Raw genomic sequence first — 8,135 nt, 5'->3', positions numbered from 1 at the left:
GTTTGATTTCATGCGAGTTTATACATTTAGAAATTAAAGACTTTAACGGATTCGTCACGGAACGGGGCGTGGTTACGGGGACGGGGACATGAGTCTCCCCGTGACCACGCTCGCTGTAAAGTGTTCGAAACGTCGGGTTAATAATATAATCAATAAATCGCGTTTAAAATCCCTAAAAAATTCTTTAGTGTCTAAATTTATGTCTTTCCAAAAATATATTTAATCCTATTTTAGATAAAAACAAAAAGTTCATTAGTATAAAATACAGTCCTAAAACTAGCGAACATGGAGCTAGACCATTCCCAAGAACATGTTTTGCTGAAGTTGGAGAATTAACTGCATGCAAGTCGCTTGCACCTGGCCCCCAGCCCCGCGGTCATAAATATTTGGCGACGGGATCACGTGCGAAGTGCAGTTTATCATGTGAACGTGTTGGTGACATTATAAATTCTACTAATATTATGAGAAAGAAGTAAGACAGAACTACTTTTTTCGAACGGTATAATCATTATATTGCTATTTATATAGTTGCTCTTCGGCTTTGCCCGTGGGATTTATATAACCTACTAGACGGTCCCGGCTCCGCCCGGATATCAGGATTCATGTTTTATCCAATATCATCAAAATCCGTTCAGTAGTTTCAGCGTGACTTACGAACAAACATCCAACAAACTTTCACATTTATCGTATTAGTGTAAGAATTTTTTAAATCGCTCCAGTCGTTGTTGTCTGAAAACGTTACATACATACAAAAAAACAGAAGTTTCCTCTTAATAATAGACAAGCGATTGCTGCGTGGTCAAAGAGAAATTCCAAGAATAAAAAACTATCCTACGTGCTTTCGTGGGTCTCAAATTCTGTACAAAACTTAATCCAAATTGATCGAGTAATTCCCGAGATTAATGCATTGATACAAGCAAACTCTACAGCTTTATATATTAGTGTATCATCAAAGTTGATTAGAGTTTTTGGGTATTTCAACCTAATATTCAAATTTCTATTGTTCGCTTTCAGACATAATTTTAGTTGGGTTTTATTAGTTGTAGTCTCTAAGATGTAATATCAGTCTTCACTATATTATAATAAAATACATATTTTAATACGCTCTCTCAGCGAAACGATTTCTTGGAATCTCATATAAAGGGCAAATATCCGTATAAATTGAGAGAGCAACGTATATAATTTTAAATGAAACGCGATTATATTAGAGTATATATATATATATATATATATATATATATTATTTCATACAATCGGCAGCATAATTGTTTAATACAAAAAAGGTCATTGTGGATACCTCTCCCCCCCATATCGCTCCGGGGGGGGGGGGGGGGGGAACGACGTATCACTACAGGATCTAAAATGGGACCAAATGACAACAATTACATATGAAAAACAAAACAACACGTCTATCCTCACGTGTTATATGTTTTTGATTTTCGAGTAATGAAACCATAAAAATCTGAAATAGAGAATCTCCTCACTTTTTGGAAAATGTTAGAATATGAGAGATTTATATAGTCCGCCTTTTATAGTGGAGAAAAATCGAATTCCATGGAAATTTGCTTTGGCCAAAAATAATTGCTTAATTATTTGTCAAGCTTCTATTAGTAACTAGCTGTTCGCCACAGTTTTGTTCATGGTACATATATATATAGGCTATGTCACTCAGTGAAATTGCAGCTTTCTAATGGTGAAAGAATTTTTGAAATCGGTCCAGTAGTTTTTGAGTTTATCCATTGAAACAAACAAACAGAAATACATTTTTTATAATTTTTTATAGAAGATGAAAGAAGAAGAGAAGAAAGATGTTATGTTTTTCCTGCTTTTTCTGTGTATATGTATACATATAAAAAGCACTACTCAATGTGCCTGAAGGTAGAACCGAAAATCGTACATATAACGCATAACATATAACGCAGTACGCCCACACAAATAAGCTATTGTCTGAGTTGAGCACGCTTCGGCACGAATTGGGCCAGCTCGCACCGGGAAAGTACCACACCCTCACAAAACCGACATGAAATAGTGGCATGCCACTGTGTTTCGTATGGTGAATGGGGGAGCCGGAGGCCCACTTTTTCTTAACCGTCCCAGTCCATTCCTTCTTTCCAGTCAATCCTTCCCCTTACCTTTACCCCTTAAAAGCGGGCAAAGCATTGGCAGAGGCACTACCTCTGCGAATTCTCATGGGCGGTGGTGATCGCTTACCATCAGTGGAACCACCAGCTCAGTTGCCCGCTATGACATCTGACAAAAAAAGCATACAGTGACGTCACATTCAGCGCTCTAAATTCGCTCAAGCTCACTTTCATAAGGATATATAATTTTATCGCAACTCATACTAAGCAATCCCTTGATATACGATAGTATCTATATACTTATTTTACATAGGTCTCATAAAATCGACGTTTTATGTGAGAATGCCTTGAATATTTACGATATGTCGTGTGCTATAGAGAAAATGTTAGATATGCAAAATGATCTTCGTTGCGAATGAATAACGCAATGTATTCTCAAGGGGCAGTGGGTGATAGATATTGAATAATAGAATAATATTTTGTAATTTCTTTATTTACTTTCATTTACAATGTAGATAGGTAAAGTATCTTAGATTTTATCGCTTGTGGATTATCTATAAAACATGACATAGAAACTTATAAACCACTAGCTGCGCCCCGCGGTTTCACCCGCGTAAGTCCGTATCCCGTTGGAATATCGGGATAAAAAATAGATGTTGGCCGATTCTCAGACCTACCCAATATGCTTACCAAATTTCAGAGGAATCGGTCAAGCCGTTTCGGAGGAGTATGGCAACGAAAACTGTGACACGAGAATTTTATATATATAGATTTATCTTTAGCTAAATTAAATTAAATATAAAATAACAATAAATGCGTAGTACAATAGTAGATAGAATATTGCAGAATAGTAACACATTTTTAGCAAAACAATGAAGCACATGACATTTTTCTTACAAAGCTACTAGGCACTTTAAACATTAAACATTTATGTATATTTTTATTTGAATGTATCATCTAATATATAAAATTCTCGTGTCACAGTTTTCGTTGCCATACTCCTCGGAAATAGCTTGACTGATTTTGATTAAATTTTTAGTGCTTATCTATTATTCATCCCCCTAAATAATAAGAGTAACGCAGAACAGCATTTGTCGGGTCAGCTAGTAACTATATACTCGCATTACATTCATTATTCACACAGAGCCAAACAAACACCGGTACAAACATTTATAATTAACGACTAATTTGAACAGCATATCAAACAGCGATAAAACAAATTCAATAAATTTCATACCACTAATTACTTTAGGCTCACGTAGCATTGTGATATACTAGCCACATAGTTCGGGAACACGGGACAACTTTCGTTGTGTAAACCGCGAATGGTTTCTAGTCGGATCGGTACATTAGCCGCAGAATACGGGCTTTTCGACTCCCCTATCCTCTTAATGTGACTGTTTTAAAAACTGCACGATTAGAGACAGTTTATAACTGTTTGTGCTGAGTAAAAATGTATATTTAATGAAATTGAATATTTAGTTTAAAAAGCAGTGGTGGCTCAGTGGTGAGAACCTCGGACTTTAAAATCGATAGGTCGGGGTTCGAGACCAGGCGAGCGTGCAGGAAATAAATTGATTTTTCAATTTATCTGTGCATGTAGATAACATCACCACTGCTTAAAACGGTGAAGGAAAACATCGTGAGGAAACCGGCATGTCCAAGAATCAAAAAGTTCGACGACATGTGACATCTGCCAACCCGCACTTGGCCAGCGTGGTGGATTATGGCCTGAACCCTCATAGGAGGCCTGTGTCCCAGCAGTGGGAACATATATGGGCTGATGATGATGAATATTTAGTTTATGCTAGCTGTCTGTCTGTTTCGCCCGTGGTACATATATAGCCTATATCGGGGATCAGGTAATGGTGAAATAACTTTGAAATCAGTCGGAAAATAATTAGCAGTCTGTTAATATGGGGTTATTAAGATATATGTCAGTTTTAAACGTTAAATATTCCTATTAAATGAAATGTTTAAAAAGAACTGCTCTTTTTAATAACTGTTAGGTCTTTTGCATATGTACAAAATATATATTCATTAACAACATCTTCCAAATACTGTTTTAAAAGCTCATAAAATTAATGAAATTAAAATAAAAGGCTTCCCACACACACAGGCTCTTTTCCTAATTATTTATCCTAAACCCGTTTTTATTTTTATATCCCAGGCTAAGCGTCCTAGGGCGTATAAAGCCCCCATTTAACTGTATTTATAAGCTATTTATTAGATTTCTTTTTACAAGCACTAAATATCTGAAAACAAGCAACTTGGCTCAGCGCCAACAACGCAGCGTTTGAATTAATGACGGGGGTATCTTTATGTTGTATAAAATAAAATGTTTCCTCCTAAATTGGATTTTTATGCCAAAGGAAAATGGACAGATCATTGAGAGTTAAAATATGTAAAACGATGTAAAATTGTTAATTAATACGTCTAGAAAATTAATGATTCGCTTAATTAGCTTTGTTAATATTTTTCTTGTAAGTTTATTTCTCTGTTTGTTCTCGACAGGATTTTCTATAGCCAAATAGAATACTGAATTGAATTATACTGTTGCAACTGCTGCCAGCAGTTCCGGCGCGTTTTCAAAATTAATGTTCATGGTACAATCTATGGTATATATCCTTTCTTTCCCTTGTGACGCCCCCCGCCCCCCTTTGAACCCTTTTTAGGTAAGCATACTCCAACTTAGGTTACCTTCCATTAGGTGTTAAAGCTAAATGTTAACCAATCATTAAAAAATATTATTGTTAATGGACAACTACTCTTCCATTCCTTCCATTGTCAGAACATTGTCAAATTGTCAAATTGTCAAATTGTCAGAAACAGATTCAGACAGAACTATATTTAGATAGTACCTTTAGAGAGTCATCGGTCACCCATTTGATAGTGCTCAAACCTGGAATACTAGTAAATTTGAGAAGCTCCTCCCTTCTTGAAGTCGGTTGGAAATGTATTAAAATGCTCGTCCCATCCTTTTAAGGGTTACAAAAGGTATTTATACAGATTGTTCGATAAACAAGTGACGACGGGAGCTTTTAGGAAATGAACTCCCTACCCACTACCGAGTGACAGCGTAAAGCTTGGCTTAAAAAGGTTTCGAGGGACATTTACATCCTGCCATCAACAGGTTTTGATGTTAAATTATTTGTAAGTTTGTATGAGTTTATGGAGGGTAGAAGTATAATATTACGTTAGTTCTAGAAACTTTCGTAGAACAGTAATCCTACTAATATTATAAATGCGAAAGTTTGTAAGGATGTGTGTGTGTTTGTTGCTTTTTCACGCAAAAACTACAGAACCGATTTCAATGAAATTTGGTACGTAGAAAGCTGGATAGCTGGAATAACATATAAATAACTTTTTATCCCGATATTCCTACGGGATAAGGACATACGCGGGTGAAACCGCGGGGCGTAGCTAGTGTGAAATAAGAGCAAAGTGTTAAAAATTAATTTGTATAAATGGCGGCTTTATGACTTCAAGTTATCACTGCCAGGCAACCGGAGCAATAGTAGACAATATGTAGTAGTTTATTATCACTACATAGTAGAAAACAAAGTCGCTTATCTGTCCCTAAGTCCCTATCTATGTATGCTTAAATCTTTAAAACCACGTAACGGATTTTGATGGGGTTTTTTTTATAGATAGAGCGATTCAAGAGGAAGGTTTATATGTATAAAAATATCTATTAAACTGCTCCGATTTAACGCGTGAGAAGCCGCGGGCAAAAGCTAGATTTTCTATAATTTACAGTGCCACTTTTTCACCAAAAAAAAAACTAAACCGTTTGGACACAGACTGCACTGGTATTAAAAATTGGTTATTCCTCTACCCCCTTTGTAAGAACTGTTACAAGCAACGTCACGCGTCATACCTAGTCACATTATATCGCAGATCAAAGCACCAGTAACAGTAACAATCGCCGCTTTACCGCAGCGCATGTTACAAAGTTAAGGATCTCTTAGGCCCTGGAAATTGTTCTTTCAAGTACGGTAGCTTGGCCCTTACTGATGGTTATTTTATGTATTTGATTGCGTAAAAGCTGAAACTGTTTGCAAGTATCATTTGATATATTACTTGTTTTCGAGGAATACGTGTTTTAGGGCCCATGTATGTACAAGAACTTAGGGTTCCATACTCTAGGACGCTGAATTCCAACTTATAACGTGACCAATGCGGCTCCACGGAACGCAGTGGGGTTTAGTAAGTAGGATTCTGACATAACCCACGGCCTCTTCCCCGGGCGTCGTGGGTATCTATGCAAGATTTCCCCACAAAGGAAGATGGTTCGGTACGCAAAGGGTGAAATGGATACAAAAAATTCTGTAACTACAACTTCGCTATCCGTCTCCCCGTCCGTCCGTCTGTCAACAGGCATTATCTCATGAACCGTAACAGTAAGATAGTTTAAATATTCAGAGATGATTTCAATTGCCCCTATAACAGTAGCAAAAATGAGGAAAAGTTTAGAAGCTATTAATCTAAAATTTAGGTATTAACTCCCCTGTTTTACTCTCGATTTGTATTGGGTTTCACAAAAAAGGATCTATATCATAAGCCACATTACTGCCAGGCAACATAAAGATCTGTTCTGTGATTTTCGCTTAAACATACGTACATTACATTACATATTTTCATTTGTGTTGGTGTCATCTGACTATAAGAAATATAATCCTAAAGTGGATTACTTTTTTTCTTTTAAAATAGTCGGAAGGTTGTCATGTCATTATATGCCCGAAAGGCGTGTAGCGTACATGCAATTTTACGCGGCAAACGTTTCGGAAGCGGGAAAATTGAAGTGACGTCACAATCTTCTAGAACTGTCTAAAACAAGACGTTCTGAAAGTCGTGATGTTATCACATATGCGCTATGATGTCGTTAGAGATTATCAATAAGTACATTTTATGAAATTAATAACCTTTTTAAGGGCCGATTTTTTAATCCTTGGTAAGATCATACGTTCAAAAGGTAAGGAAAAGGATATGGGCCTCCGGCTCCCCCACTCACCAAACGAAACACAGCAGAATGCTATTTCACGCCGGTCTTCTGTGGGGGTGTGGTACTTCCCCGGTGCGAGCTGGTCCAATTCGTGCCGAAGCGTGCTCGACTACCACATACAACTTGCAACAACATTATATTCGATTGCTTGCTTGCTCGCTTCGAATTTTTTAATCATAATTGATTTTGTAAGCTTCATTATGATAGACTAGCTGCGCCCCGCGGTTTCACCCGCGTAAGTCCGTCTCCCGTTGGAATATCGGGATAAAAAGTGGCTTATATGTTATTCCAGTTGTCCAGCTGTCCACGTACCAAATTTCATTGCAATCGGTTCAGTGGTTTTTGCGTGAAAGGGCAACAAACACACACACATCCTTACAAACTTTCGCATTTATAATATTACTAGTAAGATTGCGTTAAAAATGTGATAATTGTTAGATTTGAACACGTGGGTAAAGACGCGGGCGGAACTTGTTTAATTATATAATTATAGTTATTGTGGTGAAGTCCCGTGTCGCCTAGTGGGGTATGGGGCAGATGATATACATCTATTTCACCTTTCGATTTTCTTTATTGTCAATTTTTTTTGTGCCACCGGGAGTCGAGCCCAAGACCCCTCGTTTCTATGCTGACGTGTTAACCATTATACCAAGGAGGGATAGTTATTACACAGTCAATGTAATAATATATAATTATAATTTAATACAAGCCAACGATATTGAATATAACAGGCGCCGGATCCTGCATTAATTATGTAAATACAATCAGGCGTTGTTTCAGGTTAGTTAATTGTCAAAAGATATTGCTATCTTTTCAAAAGGAAATTGCAAAATGTTTTAAAAAATGAGGATGTATTGGTATTTACTAGAAAAAAGGTTCTTCCGTTTTTCCGTAACGTAACACGGAACGTAAATAAAAACATTATTTATTTATTAATCTTTATTTAAACTCTTTAGAGTTTAAATAAAGAGGGGAGGGTAGATTGATCTCTTGAGAGCTCAACAGCTGTTTTCTATTTTGCATATATTTTTAACCTTTTTAATTTAAAT

The sequence above is a fragment of the Zerene cesonia genome, chromosome 22, assembly GCF_012273895.1.
Source record: "Zerene cesonia ecotype Mississippi chromosome 22, Zerene_cesonia_1.1, whole genome shotgun sequence".
Classification (NCBI taxonomy): Eukaryota; Metazoa; Arthropoda; class Insecta; order Lepidoptera; family Pieridae; genus Zerene; species Zerene cesonia.
Note: the sequence above shows the minus strand (reverse complement) of the source record.